The sequence below is a fragment of the Sorex araneus genome, chromosome 4 (assembly GCF_027595985.1).
Source record: "Sorex araneus isolate mSorAra2 chromosome 4, mSorAra2.pri, whole genome shotgun sequence".
NCBI classification, from domain to species: domain Eukaryota; kingdom Metazoa; phylum Chordata; class Mammalia; order Eulipotyphla; family Soricidae; genus Sorex; species Sorex araneus.
Genome location: NC_073305.1, coordinates 80,918,420 through 80,935,221, shown reverse-complemented (window position 1 = coordinate 80,935,221; position 16,802 = coordinate 80,918,420). Strand labels below are relative to the sequence as shown.

General features: G+C 39.8%; 1 protein-coding gene across 2 annotated transcripts in view; it reads left to right on the top strand.

Annotated features, from left to right (window-relative positions):
- The window catches only part of RCAN2 (regulator of calcineurin 2), a 339,550-nt gene that overhangs the window by 76,735 nt on the left and 246,013 nt on the right, over positions 1-16,802 (top strand). The window lies entirely within an intron of this gene.

Sequence of the window (16,802 nt, the reverse complement as noted above, 5' to 3'; positions counted from 1 at the left end):
GTATTGTATTGTTTCTTTCTGGGTTCTAGTGACTGCCTTATTTGGCATCTCTAGTACCTAGCACAGTGCTGGGCATGCAATCAATTGAAGAAATGCATTTGGATTCCTTTCCTCTGTTCCTCCAGATAGTTTGTGTTGGTAGAGACATTTGACATAGAATCAATCTCTTCCTGAAATCAAAATGCTGTTTACTCTAAATACATTTTTCTTTTTTGCAGTGTAATAATAACTTCTGGAGAGTTAGATCCATTCTTCAAAGAACTTCGCTTGGGTTATTTCATTTGACTCTTACAGCAAAGGTGTGAGTTAGAATATGTGAGTGCTGCGGTATATGCCAACATTAGTGCAGATGTGTTATCACCAGGGTTTGAGCCCCTCCTTTCACCTCAAGTATTCATTCTTCTGATTTGCCTCTTAGGTGGCAGCTACAAAGTTGACCAGTGAAATTAATTTTATAATATTTATGTTATTTTCACTTAAATTTACTTCTTGGTACATGAAATGATCTCTTATTCTTTATTTTTTATTTATAGGGACCACTGCCAGTGGTGCATTAAAGGGGTTATCTAGCAGCCCTTTGGTGCAGAAGTGAGGTTTAATGCTTGGCCAGTGCAGTGGTGCTGGGGTGGCAACCTGGGCTATACCTTGTGATACTTGGGTGGGAACATTTGGTGCAAAGGATCAAACTGGGGGCCCTTGCACATGTCATGCACGTACGAACTCCACTCCTTTCTCATCCCTCAGTCCTCTTAGTCTTGATAGTGAAGTATAATGAAGAATAATGATAAAAAAGACTAACAATATGTCCCCAGACTGGAGATCTCAACATATTTCGGAAAGAAATGGTGGTACCTTGTCTTAGAAGAATAGAGGAAGCAATCAATATTATAGCTGTATTTCAATAGGAAAATAACCTATAAAACAAACAATCCAGAGAACTTTTGAGAGTTCTGCGCTCTGGAACATCAGACCCATCAAAGGGAAGAGAGGATGTACATGGCCACATAGAAAGACACAGTCAGAGTTTAACTATCCTGCCCTGTCCTAACTCTGAACAAATCCAATTCAATAATTACTTCCTAAAGATTGGATATTCACTGGAAATTCTAAGCCAATTCCCTTAAGAAAATCACAAAAGCATTATTTATTTACTTATGATCATATGTTTGGACTGGAGCTATAGCACAGCAGGTAGGGCGTTTGCCTTGCACGCAGTCAACCTGGATTCGATTCCTTCATCCCTCTCAGAGATCCCAGCAAGCTACCGAGAGTATCCTTCCTGCACGGCAGAGAGTGGCAAGGTACCCATGGCATATTCAATATGCCAAAAACAGTAACAGCAAGTCTCACAATGGAGATGTTACTGGTGCCCACTCAAGCAAATTGATGAACGGGATGATGGTGCTATAGTGCAGTGCTATGATCATATGTTCAGTGAGCTCGAACAACTTTCTAGCTTGCACTTGAGACTCTACAAACAGGAGATAAATCATACTATCATCATGGAGCTTATGTCCTATTAGAGAAAAGGAGATGATTAGAATGCATAAAGAAATAAGTAACAACCAAGAAGGTAAATTCAGTGGTAATAACAATAAAGAAAAGTGGAAAAATGGGGAGGGGGGAAAGAATGGTTTTAAATGGGGATAAATGCTTCAAGTGATATGGTGGCTCTTGGTGTCATTTTTATCTTTGATCAGGGAATAAAAATATTCCAAAGAATCACTCCTCCCACTCTGCCTCTAGACACCACATACAAGGGTTCTACCTATATCTTACCAGACGTAAAGGAGCTAGAGAAGTGAACATGTATCAGAAGAATGGGCTGATCAGGCCTAATTTAGCCCAATCAGAATTCTTCATATGGCTAAGTTGGATCCCGGGAAAATTGTTATTTTTTGGCAATAAAGAGGGTGAGCTGAGAGAGAAAAAAATTTCTTCTGTGGAATCTTACAGTGTCTACTCCAGGCTTAACTTTAATCACATAACTTTAATAGCAACACAGTCCAGAAGGTACTACTATTTATGCTCACTTACATTGGAAAATTAAAGAACAAGTTCAATAATTAGTTCAAGGTCAAGTTGTCACATGAACCTAGAAAATCTGGCTCTAATGCACATGCACAAAAGCATTATTGCTCTATTGAGAGGATTAAATGGCAATTCTTATGGAGTGCCTGATGATAATAGAGCTAAAAAAAGAATTTGATTGCATAAATTTCTGTACTAATACAATTAATATCCCTGTATTTTTAGGTGGTTCATTATGTCAATCTTTAAATAATGTTTAAGCATTAATCTAGAATTTATAATGTGAATATTAAGATATTTCTAATTAGATTATTAAGATATTCAAAATGCTTAAAATTATCTCAGGGACTTAGGAAATCACCCAGGTGAGAGATTTGTTTCTTCATCTTCTCTAAATCTTCCTCTTTTTCCTCTCTTTTTTGATATTTTCTGTCATCCTACATGGGAAGGGCAGTTTTATCTTTATTCTATTTAGAGAAGTGAAGTAGCTTTTACAGGGTTACATGGCTAATAAATGGCAGCAAAAAGCTTGCTTACTCAAATGCTACCATGAATTTCCTAGAAGTCTGCCCAAGTTCATATCCTATCTCTGTAGCACTGTAGCACTGTTGTCCCGTTGTTCATGGATTTGCTCGAGCAGGCACGAGTAACATCTTCATTGTGAGACTTGTTGTTAACTGGTTTTGGCATATCAAATACGCCATGGGGAGCTTGCCAGGCTCTGCCGTGTGGGCAGGATGCTCTCATAGCTTGCTGGGTCTCTGAGAGGGATGGAGGAATTGAACCCGGGTCAGCCACGTGCAAGGCAAATGCCCTACCCTCTGTGTTATTGCTCCAGCACCTATCTCTATCACTTATTAATTATGTGGACTTGAGCAAATTACCTAACTTTTCTGTTCTTAATTTTCCTTATTTGAAAAGTAAATGTGTGGATAACTAAGAATGGGAATTAAATGAGACTTTTTTTTTAAAGAACTTGAGCTATTGATGTACTCAGTAGGTAATTTTTTAAAAAAGCTGTTTCTGCTACCCACAGAAGTATATTGCTAATTTATTTTATTTTTTCGTTCTGTTATGCTTCACTGATTTTACATTGGGAAGAAATTTTCATTTTTATATCGTAAGCTTTAGAGTTCATTCATTTACTTTTTTGTATTCAAGGTTGGTGACAAACTATAGAGGAATTCATTGCCTACTGCTTTCCCTTTTTTTTCTCTTTTCCCTTTTCACATGTAGATTAAGGGGTTAATACTAAAAATTGTAAATAAGATGCCTTTAAAATGCTGCTTGATCATAAAAATATTGATGATTTTTTAAAATCTTGTTTTTTCAACAGCTATAGGAATACTAAAAATAAAACTTGGGTAATTTTTAAGTATAGTTAAATATAGTTCTGAAATCATTTTATCTGTTTAGAAGCACTCTGAATAATTGTTCTCACTTAAAATGACAATAAAATAATGATTTTTTTTTGGTAAAAGTATGACACACTTTTAAAAGAAGTAATCAGGGAGTTGGAGAGCTAGTACAGGATTTAAGGTACTTGCCTTGCATATGGTTGGCTCCAGTCCAGATCTTAGCACTGTGTGTGGTCACCTGAGCATCACTAGAAGTGAACTCTGACCACAGAGCCTGGAGTATCCTCAAGAGCTCTGCTGGGTGTGCCCCTCCCAAAAACAGTAAAAATAGTACATTATAAACTTTTAGCATCTGTATTGCAAACCGTAATGCCTAAAATGAGAGAGAGAGAGAGAGAAGTAAGGTGCCTTCCATAGAGGCAGGCTGGGGTGGGGGGTGACTTGAAGGGGTGGGAGGGAAACTGGGAACACTGGTGCTGGAAAATTATAGTAGTGACAGGATGGATGTTGGAACATTGTATGACTGAAATGCAACCATGAACAATTTTGTAATGCTCTATCTCATGGTGATTCAATAAAAAATAAAATGAATAAATAAAAAATAGTAATCAGTTTCTCTGTTAACAGACACTGAGAGTTAGAAGTATTGTTGAGGTCAGAAATACAGTGCAATGGGAAAGGCACTTGCCTTGCATACAGAGAATGGAAGTCAATCCCTCGCACCGATATGGTCCTCTGGAGCCTGCTAGGAGTGATCTCTAAGTGCAAAGCCAGGGATAAGCCCTGAGCAGAGCTGGGAATGGCCCCCAAACAAAGCAAAATGAGGAAGTATTGTTCAGTGAGCTACTGAGAAATGTTTAGTAAATTTTATTGCTAAGTGATAGCTGAATTTTTGGAGATCATATATTAAGATTTTGATATTTTCTTTTTTAAATTTTTTTAAAAAATTATTTATGTTTTAATTAGTGAGTCACAGTGAGGGTACAGTTACAGATTCATGCATTTTCATGCTTGTTTTTCCCTCATGCAATGTTTGAGAGCCCAGTGTCCATTCTATACCACCAATGAACCCAGTATCCCTCCCACCCCCGGTATTTTCTTGATATTTTTTGAAAGGCAGGTAGTCAAATACAACCAAGAAACTAATCATAGATATTCATACTTTATGTCATTAAGTTATAAGGACTTTTCTCCCAACTCTTCACTGTATCACTGTCATCCTATTGTTCGTCAATTTACTTGAGCGGGCACCAGTAACGTCTCTATTACACTCAGCCCTGAGATTTTAGCAGTCTCTCCTTACTTATCTTTCCCAATGATTGGAGGCTCTTTCAGGGTCAGGGGAATGAGATCTATCGTTAATGTCTTTGGCATATTGAATAAGCTACTGGTAGCTTGCCAGGCTCTGCCATGTGGGCAGGATACTCCCAGTAGCTTGCCAGGCTTTTCGAGAGGTATGCATATATCTTTTACTGTATTTGGGAGATGAATACACCATGGAAAGCTTGCAAAGCTCTCCTGTGCGGGCAACAGACTCTTGGTAGCTTTCAGGTTCTCCAAGAGATGTCATGCGGCTGCAAAGCTTCTGGGATCTTTGTCTTATAGTCTCTGGATGTTGGCTGTTGGTGGGATTACACGGAACCGGGGGCATTCGGATGAGCCTCACGCCTGAAGGGACCAGCAGAGGAACCCAGGTGTGCGGAACCTGGGGCTGAGATCTCCAAGCCTGCTCAGATTGGGACTGGGCCTTCTCCACCCAGACCCTCCATTTTCCAGTAGCTTGGTAGCCATACTCAAAACTGCCCCCAACTCTTCATAATAGAAAAATACAAAAGAAGATTTTAATAGAGATGAACAAGAATTAAAATACCTTTTTAAGATAGTACCAACCCATATATATTTTCACTGACACAACATTTTTCAAAGCATAGTCTTAAAACTCCTGGTGGGTGCCAAGATCCTGAGCAATCTTTGGGTTCATAATACTAAAACACGTTGACACTTTCACTCTATTCTCTAACACGTACGTAGTGAATCTTTCTAGAATCTGCATGACTCTGTGGTAAAGTCTGAAGTACCTGTTCTTAAGGCTAAACAGAAGTCCTTTTGGGTCCTTTGTAATCTTTCTGACAGTAAAATTTTCCTGAGACCATAACATTTGAGAATCCCCTTTATAGAAAAATAATAGAATGCATCATACTCCATTTAAAGACTGGAAACTACGCACATTGCTTTAGATGCTTGATTTTCTTTCCATATTTTTCCCCTTCTTCTCACTTACCATGATTTACAGTGTTGCTAATGATAGAGTTTCATTCATACAGTTTTCTAACACCATATTTCCAGAATGTCAGTTTCTCTCCAGAAATATCCAGAGGTCCCCTCCCACCCCCCACCCTTGGTAAACTCAGTTCTGAAGGTAGTATCTCAGGTTCTGTTCCCTTTTACTATTTATTATTCTAATTATTATGTTCTCTTACATCCCACATATGAGTGTGATATGCTTCAGTTCCATTCATGTAATGGCAAATTGCATCTTTGTATCTTTCCTTATATCTGGAAAGGATTCCATTTTGTATATGTACTATAATTTATCCATTCACCTTTTGTTACATACTTGGGTTCTTTCCAAACTTTGAAACTCTTGATTTTCTTTTTCTTTTCTTTATTTTTTTCTCTTTATATTTTATTTTAAGCATTATGGTTCACAAAACTGTTACTGGCTTGGTTTCATGCATAAAAACTCCAGCACCCATGATCTGATCCACGAGTTTGTCTGTTTTCCTCCACCTTCATCCCTGTACCACCCCCCGCACTCCCATTCTCCCCTGTGGTAAACTTGCTGCTGGAAACCAGTTCTGTTTCCGTTATTCTGCCATGTTTATTTATATCCCACATATGAGAGAGATCATTCTGTTTATGTTCCTCTTCTTCTAACTAACTTTACTTAGTATGATACTCTCCAGATACATCCACATAGCAGCAAATTGCATGATTTCATCTTTTTATAGCTGAGTAGTATTCCGTTGTGTATATGTACCGTAATTTCTTTATCTGGTCCTCTGTTCTTGGACATTTAGTATGTTTCCACATGTTGGCTACTGTGACTTATGCTGCAATAAACATAGAGGTATAAGTGCCTTTTCTAAGTAGAATTTTGGGGCCTTTGGTATAGATACCAGAAGTGGAATTGCTCATTTCCTAGCTTTTCTTTTCTTTTCCCTGTTTATTTATTTATTTATTTTTTGAAATGCTTATATCAGAGCCAGAAATGTAGTACAGTAGGGCACTTGCCTTACACATGGCTGAGCTGGGTTCAATCTCTACCAGCCAAGCATATCCAAGCATATCCAGGAGTTACCCCCCACCCACGCTCAGAGCCAAGAGTGAACCCTGAGCACATCTAGGTGTGGCACAAAACCCAAGAAATGGTTGAAGGGGGGGGTGAAGGGAGGGAGATGCAATTCCCATATTGATTTCCCAAAAGGCTAGGCCAGTTTCACCAGTAGTAAATGAGGGTAATTTTTCCCCCACATCCCTACCAACACTGCTTCGTTTGTTCTTTGTGATGTGTATCAGTTTCACTAATGTGAGATAATGTCTTCTTAAAATTGTCTTGATTTTTATATCCGTGATGATTCGTGGTGCTCAACATTTTTTCTCATATGTCTATTGGCGAACAGTAAGTCATCTTTTAGCAAATTTCTATTCCTTTCTTCCTCTCACGTTTTAATGGTTTGTTTGTTTTTCTTGTAAAGTGTTTTCGGGGATTTATATATTTTAAAGCTATTAATTCTTTGTCAAATGAATGGGGGTAAATATTTTCTCCCAGTTTGTAGGGTGTATTTTTATTCTGATCATTGTTTTCTTTTCAACTTGATTTTCACTGGCAATTGCACTTCTTGATGTGTATTATATAGTTGTTGGAGAACGGGTTCTATGTCAGTGTCTGCATAAGAATCTTCACGAAGATTAGGGCTCTAGAGGCATTGTTTACTGCTCCATGTCCAGTGCTTACAACAGAATTCAGAATTTTGCCAAAAGTTAATGGATTTAAACCAAAGTATTAAAATCTTAGATAGTATTTATTATGTGATGAATAGTTTGCATATATTATTAATACTGTTCCTAACAGTCTCTGGTTAAGAGGTTTCTTGTTATTTCCACTATCATTCCACTTGCCAGAAGTGCATTAACAAGACATTACTTGCCTTGTGTCTTCTACAGAGAGACGTGGTAACTAAAGAACTGACTCATAGTTTTGCTGACCTCATTCTCTAGTATTATACCTGCTTCTGGCTGAGGTTAAGAATGTGTGGAGCAGCTTTCCCCCATCACATGCTGGGGGAACAGGCAGTTCAGATAGAGAAGGACCACCAAGTAAAGGGTGCTAGAGGGCCCGTTCAGGATGGGAGAGGCAGGCTGAAAGTAGATTATAGACAGAACATGATGGCCACTTAATACTTCTACTGCAAACCACAACACCCAAAAGGAGAGAGAGAGCAAAAGGGGATGCCCTGCCACAGAGGTGGGGTAAGGTGGGGGCGGACATCTTGAGGATGGTGGGAGGGATGCTGGGACCATTGTTGGTGGAAAATGGGCACTGGTAGAGGGATAGGCACTTGACCTTTGTATGAATGAAATGCAAGCACGAAAGTTTGTAAGTCTGTAACTGTACCTCATGGTGATTAAAAAAAAAAAAGAATGTGTATGAGGGGTGATTATTATCACAAATCTAAGGAGTCCTGTTCTATCACAAATATAAGAATCCTGTCCTGATAAGTCAACTCATTCAAGGAGAAAGCAACAATGAATTCAAGGTATAAAAGGCTGAAAATATCTAGTGTCAAGGTCAGGTGAGAAAAGAAATAATGGAAGCTGAAGGATAAGCTTGGCTATGACAAATGCACACAAACTGCTGCTTATTTTAAGTTCTTGGTTTATGAAACAGAACTCCTGCATAGTTCAGAAGGAATGGGCATCCAAGAGAGGTTGTCTAGATTGGACTTCCAGGGCTGCAGAGATAGCACAGAGGGCATGGCACTTTCCTTGCATGCAGTCAACCTGGGTTCGATTCCTGGCATCCCATATGGTCTCCCAGGCATACCAAGAGTTAGTCCTGAGTGCAGAGCCAAGAGTAATCTGTGAACACTGTCATGTGTGGCTCCCAAACAAACAAGCAAACAAACAAACAAAAAATAGATTAGAGTCCTAGATAGTCCACTTGCTAGCTGTGAAACTTTAGCAAGTTGCTTAAGTTTTTTGCACTTTAGTTTTCTATGTAAAGTGAGGATGATAATATTCCTATCTTCTTCATAGGCTTATTTGAGATGAAATGAACTATTATGCATTGGCCTTCTAGACAGTATCACTGTATCACTGTCATCCTGTTGCCATCGATTTGCTCGAGCGGGCACCAGTAACGTCTCCATTGTGAGAATTGTTGTTACTGTTTTTGGCAATTGAATATGCCACGGGTAGCTTGCCAGGCTCTGTTGTGCGGGTGGAGTACTCTTGGTAGCTTACTGGGCTCTCTGAGAGGGATGGAGAAATTGAACCCGGGTCGGCCTCGTGCAAGGCAAACGCCCTACCGCTGTGCTATCGCTCCAGCCCACTGAATCTAAAGTTCAACTAGAATTACTTTGTAAATCACAGTGCTTTAGTTAAAAATAAGAAAAAGGTATTAATTGGGAAAAAAAGAATGGAGACCTCACAGTGAATAGAAGTGTGACCTGGAAGTAAATGAGGGAGGAAGATGTTGGAGACGCTTCTTGCAGGATACAGTATAGCACAGCCTCCTTGTTCTCACACTCTGCATTGCACACATACCCACACACGACAATGTCTTTGTAACTCCCAAAGCTATACCTGTGGCACACTTTATAGTTGATTTTTTGGTCCTTGGCAGAGTAGTGAAAATTCTGAATTGCTTGACATGCACTTTCCTATGTGAGGCCAAGCAAAGGTCATCTGTTCTTATTTCACCTTGCATAGTGTAAAAAAGAAATTTTTGCAGTCTATTAAGTGCTTTATTTATTTATTTATTTATTTATTTTTTAATGGGAATAGGACCAGAGTAATAATACAGCTGATCGAACACTAGCCTTGCATGTGGCTGACCCTGGTTCGATCCCCAGTACAGGCTGTCATCCATGAGCAACACCGGGAGTGGTATCTGAGTACAGAGCCAGGAGTAAGCCCTGAGCACTGCTATGTATGGCAATAATAGTAATAATAATAATAATAATAATAATAATAATAATAGGTTAAAAATGGTAACTCTAGCACTGTTATCCCGTTGTTCATCGATTTGCTTAAGTGGGCACCAGTAACGTCTCCATTGTGAGACTTGTTACTATTTTTGGCATATCCAATATGCCATGGGTAGCTTGCCAGGCTCTGCTGTGCGGGCAAGATACTCTCAGTAGCTTGCTGGACTCTCCAAGAGGGACGGAGGAATTGAACCCAGGTTAGCCGCATGCAAGGCAAATACCTACCCGCTGTGCTATCACTCCGGTCCAAAAATAAAAAAGTAACAGGGAAAGAAAATAGCAGGAATATGTTTAAAGGTTGCAGGCCTCAATTACATAGAATGGAGGGGGCAAGAGGAATGAGGCTGCAATGGAATTTTACCTGGATTCCCCCTCAGGCTCTACCCAGCTCCTAGGACATAAAGCATGCCACTGAGATCCCCTCAAGTTCCAAAGTAAGTGCTAGAATCATAAGTTTTTAACCCTGTGAGATTGTACACAGAGGAGTAATTTACAAGACGAGTAACCATGGAGTTCCTGGAAATGAGTTGCAAGAAGGAGGGAGGAAATCAGGGTCAGGAATTTAGGGTTTGGATTGCTTCTATTCAGGCAAATCTTACAGCCTGGGAGGAAAGCTCTGGAAGCATCTTGATTAGCATCTTCAAAGCAGAATGGGTGAGAGACAGGTGATGAGGGCTCTACCTGCACTGAAGTGCAATACAGAAAGTGGAGGCACCAAGGGACCCCACATTCTTCGTGGTCTCTAATAGTAGCAAGCTTGGTCATTGCACCACCACAGAGTATGAATGAAGGTCATAGCCTCATGGGCACCATGCAAGGCAGCACAGATACCTGGAGGTGGCTTCATAGATCTGTGGGTGAGGATTTCACAACACATATTTTCTGTGGGAATTAAGTTTTCATGGAAGAAACTGTTAATGTTATTCTCAAGGGTCTGCATTATTAGGACTAAGGCTTATGCGAAGTACAGAGTGAAGTCTGCCCCTAGGGTATGCGTTTGGCTTCCCATTCCCTCACCACTGGAAGTAAACTAGTTTGTATGGTACGAATATAATGGATTGGTAAATACACAGAAAGGTAAAGTTGCTCTAACCTGATAACAGATCTTTGCAAACAAAACTTATTTGGGATTCCAAATATTTGGGATTGATGATTCCTGGAATCTGGAGTCTCCTTTATTCCACCTCACAGGGATCCAACTACCTTTCTTTTTTTTATTTTTTATTTTATTTATTTATTTTTTGGAATTTTATTTATTTATTTATTTATTTATTTTATTTAGTGAGTCACAGTGAGGGTACAGTTACAGATTCATATATTTCGTGCTTGTTTTTCCCTCATGCAGTGTTCAGGAGCCCATCCCTCCACCAGTGTCCATTCTCCACCACCAATGAACCCAGTATCCCTCCCACCCCCCAATCCCATCCCCCCAACTCCACCCCACCACTGTGGCAGGGCATTCCAGTATGTTCTCTCTCTCCTTTGGGGTGTTGTGGTCTGAAATAGGGGCATTGAGTGGTCATCATGTTCGGTCACTAGTCCACTTTCAGCACGCATTTTCCTTACCACGAGTTGATCTCCAATCACTTTTTATTTGGTGTTCCCTTCTCCATTTGGTATGACATTCCCCCAGAGTGTGAGACCAAGTTCCAAGCTATGGAGTCAACCTCCTGGTATTATATACTACTATTCTTGGGTATTAGTCACCTACTCTGTTATGTTATATTCCACAAATGAGTGCAATCTTTCTATGTCTGTCCCTCTCTTTCTGACTCATTTCACTTAGCATGATACTTTCCATGTTGATCCACTTATATGCAAAGTTCATGACTTCATCTTTTCTAACAGCTGCATAGTATTCCATTGTGTAGATGTACCACAGTTTCTTTAACCAGTCATCTGTTCTTGGGCACTCAGGTTTTTTCCAGGTTCTGGCTATTGTAAACAGTGCTGCGATGAACATATAAGTGCAGATGTCATTTCGACTATACTTTTTTGTTTCACCACGGTATATTCCCAGAAGTGGTATTGCTGGATCAAATGGAAGCTCAATTTCTAATTTTTTGAGAAGCGTCCATATTGTTTTCCAAAGGGGTTGGACCAGTCGGCATTCCCACCAGCAGTGCAGGAGGGTCCCTTTCTCCCCACATCCTCTCCAACACTGGTCGCTTTTGTTCTTTTGGATGTGTGCCATTCTCTGTGGTGTGAGGTGGTATCTCATAGTTGTTTCAATCTGCATCTCCCTGATGATCAGTGATGCAGAGCATTTTTTCATGTACCTTTTCGCCATTCATATCTCTTCCTTAGAAAAGTTTCTGTTCATTTCTCCGGCCCATTTTCTGATGGGGTTGGATATTTTCTTCTTGTAGAGTTCAACCAGTGCTTTATAAACCCTTGATATCAACCCTTTATCATATGGGTATTGGGTGAATATCCTTTCCCATTCTGTAGATTGCCTTTGTATTCTGGTCACTGTGTCTTTTGCGGTGCAAAAGCTTCTTAGTTTAATATAGTCCCATTTGTTTATCTCTGTTTCTACTAGTTTGCTTAGTTCCGTGTCATCTTTGAAGATACCTTTAGCTTCAATATCGTGAAGGGTTTTGCCGACCTTGTCTTCGATGTACCTAATGGATTGTGGTCTGTTGTTGAGGTCTTTAAATCCATTTTGATCTGACTTTTGTGCATGGTGTCAGGTCGAGGTCTAAGCCCATTCTTTTGCATGTGGTTGTCCAGTTATACCAGCACCATTTGTTAAAGAGGCTTTCCTTGCTCCACTTCACATTTCTTGCCCCCTTATCAAATATTAAGCGATCATATATTTGGGGTTGTGTGTAGGGATATTCCACTCTGTTCCATTGGTCTGCGGCTCTGCCTTTGTTCCAGTACCATGCTGTTTTAATTGTTACCGCATTGTATTAGAGTTTAAGGTTGGGGAGGGTGATGCCTCCCATCATCTTTTTCCCAAGAATTGTTTTAACTATCCATGGGCGTTTATTGTTCCATATGAATTTCAGGATTGCTTGATCCATTTCTTTGAAGAATGTCATGGGTATCCTTATAGGGATAGCATTAAATCTGTATAATGCTTTGGGGAGTATTGCCATTTTGACAGTGTTGATTCTCCCTATCCATGAGCAGGGGATATGTTTCCATTTCCTCATATCCTCTTTTATTTCATGGAGTAGCGTTTTACAGTTTTCTTTGTAAAGGTCCTTTACTTCTTTAGTTAAGCTGATTCCGAGGTATTTGATTTTCTGGGGCATGATTTTGAACGGAATTGCCTTTTTCATGTCCCTTTCCTCTGTCTCATTGTTTGCATATAGGAAGGCCATGGATTTTGGGGTATTGATTTTTTAGCCTGCGACTTTACTGTACAGGTCAATTGTTTCTAAGAGTTTCTTGGTAGAGCTTTTATGCTTCTCTAGATATAGTATCATATTATCTCCAAATAGTGAGAGTTTGATTTCTTCCTTTCCTATCTGAATGTCCTTAACATCTTTTTCTTGCCTAATGGCTATTGCTAATACTTACAGCACTTTATTGAAGAGAAGAGGTGAGAGTGGGCATTCTTGTCTTGTCCCTGATCTTAGAGGGAAGGCCCTTAGTTTTTCCCCATTGATGATAATGCTTGCCATAATTTCATGGTAGATGGCTTTGACTATCTTGAGTAAAGTTCCTCTAAAACCCATTTTGCTGACAGTTTTCATCATGAATGGATGTTGGATCTTGTCAAACACTTTCTCTGCATCTATTGATATGATCATATGGCTTTTATCTTTACTTTTGTTGATATGATGGATTATGTTGATTGATTTCTGAATGTTAAACCATCCTTGCATCCCTGGGATGAATCCCACTTGGTCATGGTGTATGATCTTTTTGATGAGTTGTTGGATCCTATTTGCTAATATTTTGTTGAGAATCTTCGCATCGGTGTTCATCAGGGATATTGGTCTATACTTTTCTTTCCTAGTGGTGTCTTTGTTTGCTTTAGGTATTAGGGAGATATGTGCTTCATAGAAAATATTTGGGAGAGTTCCTGTCTTTTCAATTTCCTGGAAAATCTCGAGTAGTACTGGCAACAGGTTTTCTTTAAATGTTTGGAAGAACTCGCCAGTGAATCCATCTGGACCTGGGAATTTTTTGGGGGGGAGACTTTTGATTACAGTTTTGATTTCCTTGATATTTATGGGCCTATTCAGGTATTTCAAGTCTTCTTGGTTCAGTCTTGGTAGAGTGTAGGAATCAAGGAATTTGTCCATTTCTTTTAGGTTCTCTTGTTTTGTGGCATACAGACTTTCAAAGTAGTCTCTGATGATCTTTTGAATCTCCTTGGTTTCTGTTGTGATGTCCCCCTTTTCATTTCTGATTCGGTTTATTACGGTTCTCTCTCTTTCTTTGTGAGTCTTGCTAGCAGTTTGTCAATCTTATTTATTTTCTCGAAGAACCAACTCTTGGTTTCATTGATCTTTCGGATTGTTTTTCAGGTTTCCATATCATTAATTTCTGCTCTAAGTTTTATTATTTCTTTCCTTCGATCTGGTTTGGGTTCCTTTTGCTGGTCCTCTTCTAAGATCTTGAGCTGCGCGGTCAAGCTATCTATATAGGCCTTTTCTTCCTTCCTCAGGAAAGCTTGCAGAGCTATAAATTTCCCCCTTAACATAGTTTTAGCTGCATCCCATAGGTTCTGGTAGCTTGTGTCTTCATTCTCATTTGTTTCGAGATATTTTTTTATTCCTTCCTTGATTTCCTCATGACCCACTCATTGTTCAACAGTGAGTTGTTTAATTTCCAGATGTTTGATTTGGCTCTCCGCATCTCTGTGTGATTAACTTCCATCTTCAGTGCATCATGGTCTGAGAAGATAGTTGATAACAATTTCTATCTTCCCAATTCTATTAAGGTATAATTTGTGGCCCAGAACATGGTCTATTTTGGACAATGTTCCATGTGCGCTGGAAAAGAATGTGTATTCTTTCTTTTTGGGGTGTATAGCCCTGTATAGGTCTATTAGCCCTGTCTCCTCCATTTCTTCCTTCAGAGCCATTGTTTCCTTGCTGAGTGTTGTTCTTCTTGACCTATCCAGAGATGATAAGAAAGTGTTGAAGTCTCCAACTACTATCGTGGTGTTAGTTATGTCCTCCTTAAATTCTGTTAGGAGTTCTTTTAAGTATTTTGCTGGTCGTTCATTAGGTGCGTATATGTTTAAGAGTGTGATTTCTTCCTGTTGTACATATCTCTTGATGAATAGAAAATGGCCTTCACTGTCTCTTCTGATCTTTTTCAGCCTGAAATCTATGTTGTCGGATACTAGAATGGCCACCCCAGCTTTTTTGAGGGAGTTGTTTGCTTGCAGGATTGTTTTCCATCCTTTGACTTTGAGTCTGTGTTTGTTCTGGCTATTCAGATGTGTTTCTTATAGGCAGCAGAAAGTTGGGTTTAGTTTCCGAATCCATTTTGCCACTCTGTGCCTCTTGATTGGTGCATTTATACCGTTAACATTAAGAGAAATTATTTTCATGGGATTTTGTGCCATCTTTCTGTAGGGTTTGTTGTTCTTATAGGTCTTTTTCCTTGTCTTATAGTAGCCCTTTGAGTCCTTCTTTTAAATTTGTTCTTGAGTCTATGAAGTTCCTGAGCTGTTGTTTCTCTGTGAAATAGTGTATGGTTCCTTCAAGTTTAATTGAGAGTTTAGCCGGGTAAAGTATTCTTGGTGAGGCATTCATTTCATTGAGTTTTTTCACTATATCCCACCATTGTCTTCGGGCTTGGAAGGTTTCTTCTGATAGGTCTGCTGTGAATCTAAGGGGTGCTCCTTTGTATATGATCTCCTTCTTTGATCTTGCTGCTTGCAGTATTGTGTCTCTATCCATAGCATCCATCATTCTGACTATGATATGCCTTGGGGACTTTTTATTTGGGTCCCTTTTATCTGGCACCCTCCGGACTCTTTGGATCTGGATGCCTGCATTCTCTTGTTCTGGGAATTTCTTAACAATGATGTCTTTAATTGTGTTTTTTTCATTGGGGTTACTTCCCTGTGCTTCTGGTACTCCAATGATTCTTATGTTGTTTCTCTTGAGGTCATCCCCTAAGACTCTAATTCGTTCTAGAGCCATTTTGAGGTCTTTTGCCATTATTTGTTGTTGCCTATATGCTTTCTGCAGGTCATCTTCAGGCTCACTGATTCTGTCTTCGGCTGTAGTCATTCTACTATTGAGGGCTCCTACTGACTTTTTCATTTCATCTACCGATTCTTTTAATTGTGTCACTTCTGTTTGTAGCTTTGAAATTTCTGCTCTCATTTCTTCCTGGATTATCTTGGTGGACTGTTCCAAAGCTGCATCCATATCCTCCTTAATTTATTGGATGTTCGTTCCATAGTTGCTTTGAGTTCATCAACCATCTTTACGATTTCCTCTCTGAATCCTTTATCTGAGAGGAGGTTGTATTTCTGGGAAATCCCAGTTGAGGTTTCTGAGATCCTCTCTTCCATGTCTCCTGGCAGTGGGGATTTTCGCTTTTTCTTCATGTTGTTATGGGCTTTACTGTCAGGTGCACTTCCTTAGTTTGTGAGGGGCCTCAGTTGAAGACGTGGGGCTATGGTCTCTTTACAAAGGACTTTTTGTGCAGCTTGATGTGTTCACTGACAGTTTTTGTGAAATTAGGATTGGCTAGGTTAGTTGACTATTAGCATGTAGTAACTGAGATGGCCAGGATATTCTTCATAGGAATGGGTTATAAAGATTGTGATCAAAGCGGGATGTATGGAATGGGAGAAATAACTGCGGCAGCTCAAGAAGGAGGCCACGCCCCCTTTGAGACCACGCCCCCTGAAGTGAGGACATGCCCCCATCAACCTGGGGAAGAGGCGGGACTCAGGGCATTGCCAAGAGGTGACTGAGAGCAGCCGGGCCGGGCAGCTGGGAGCTTCACCCTATCTACCTTTCTTGTTGTTTTTATTGCCTTTTGAACACTGACTTTTGCTGTTGGAAAGTGTAATTAAGTGAGAAGTCACTCAATTTGGGTAAATTATTTGTATTTTATATAGCTACCCCGGCGCTGTGTAATCCCATCAATGGCTAAGATCCAGAGACTATAAAACAACACTCCTGGAAGCCTATGGCCGCATCTGCGGCTA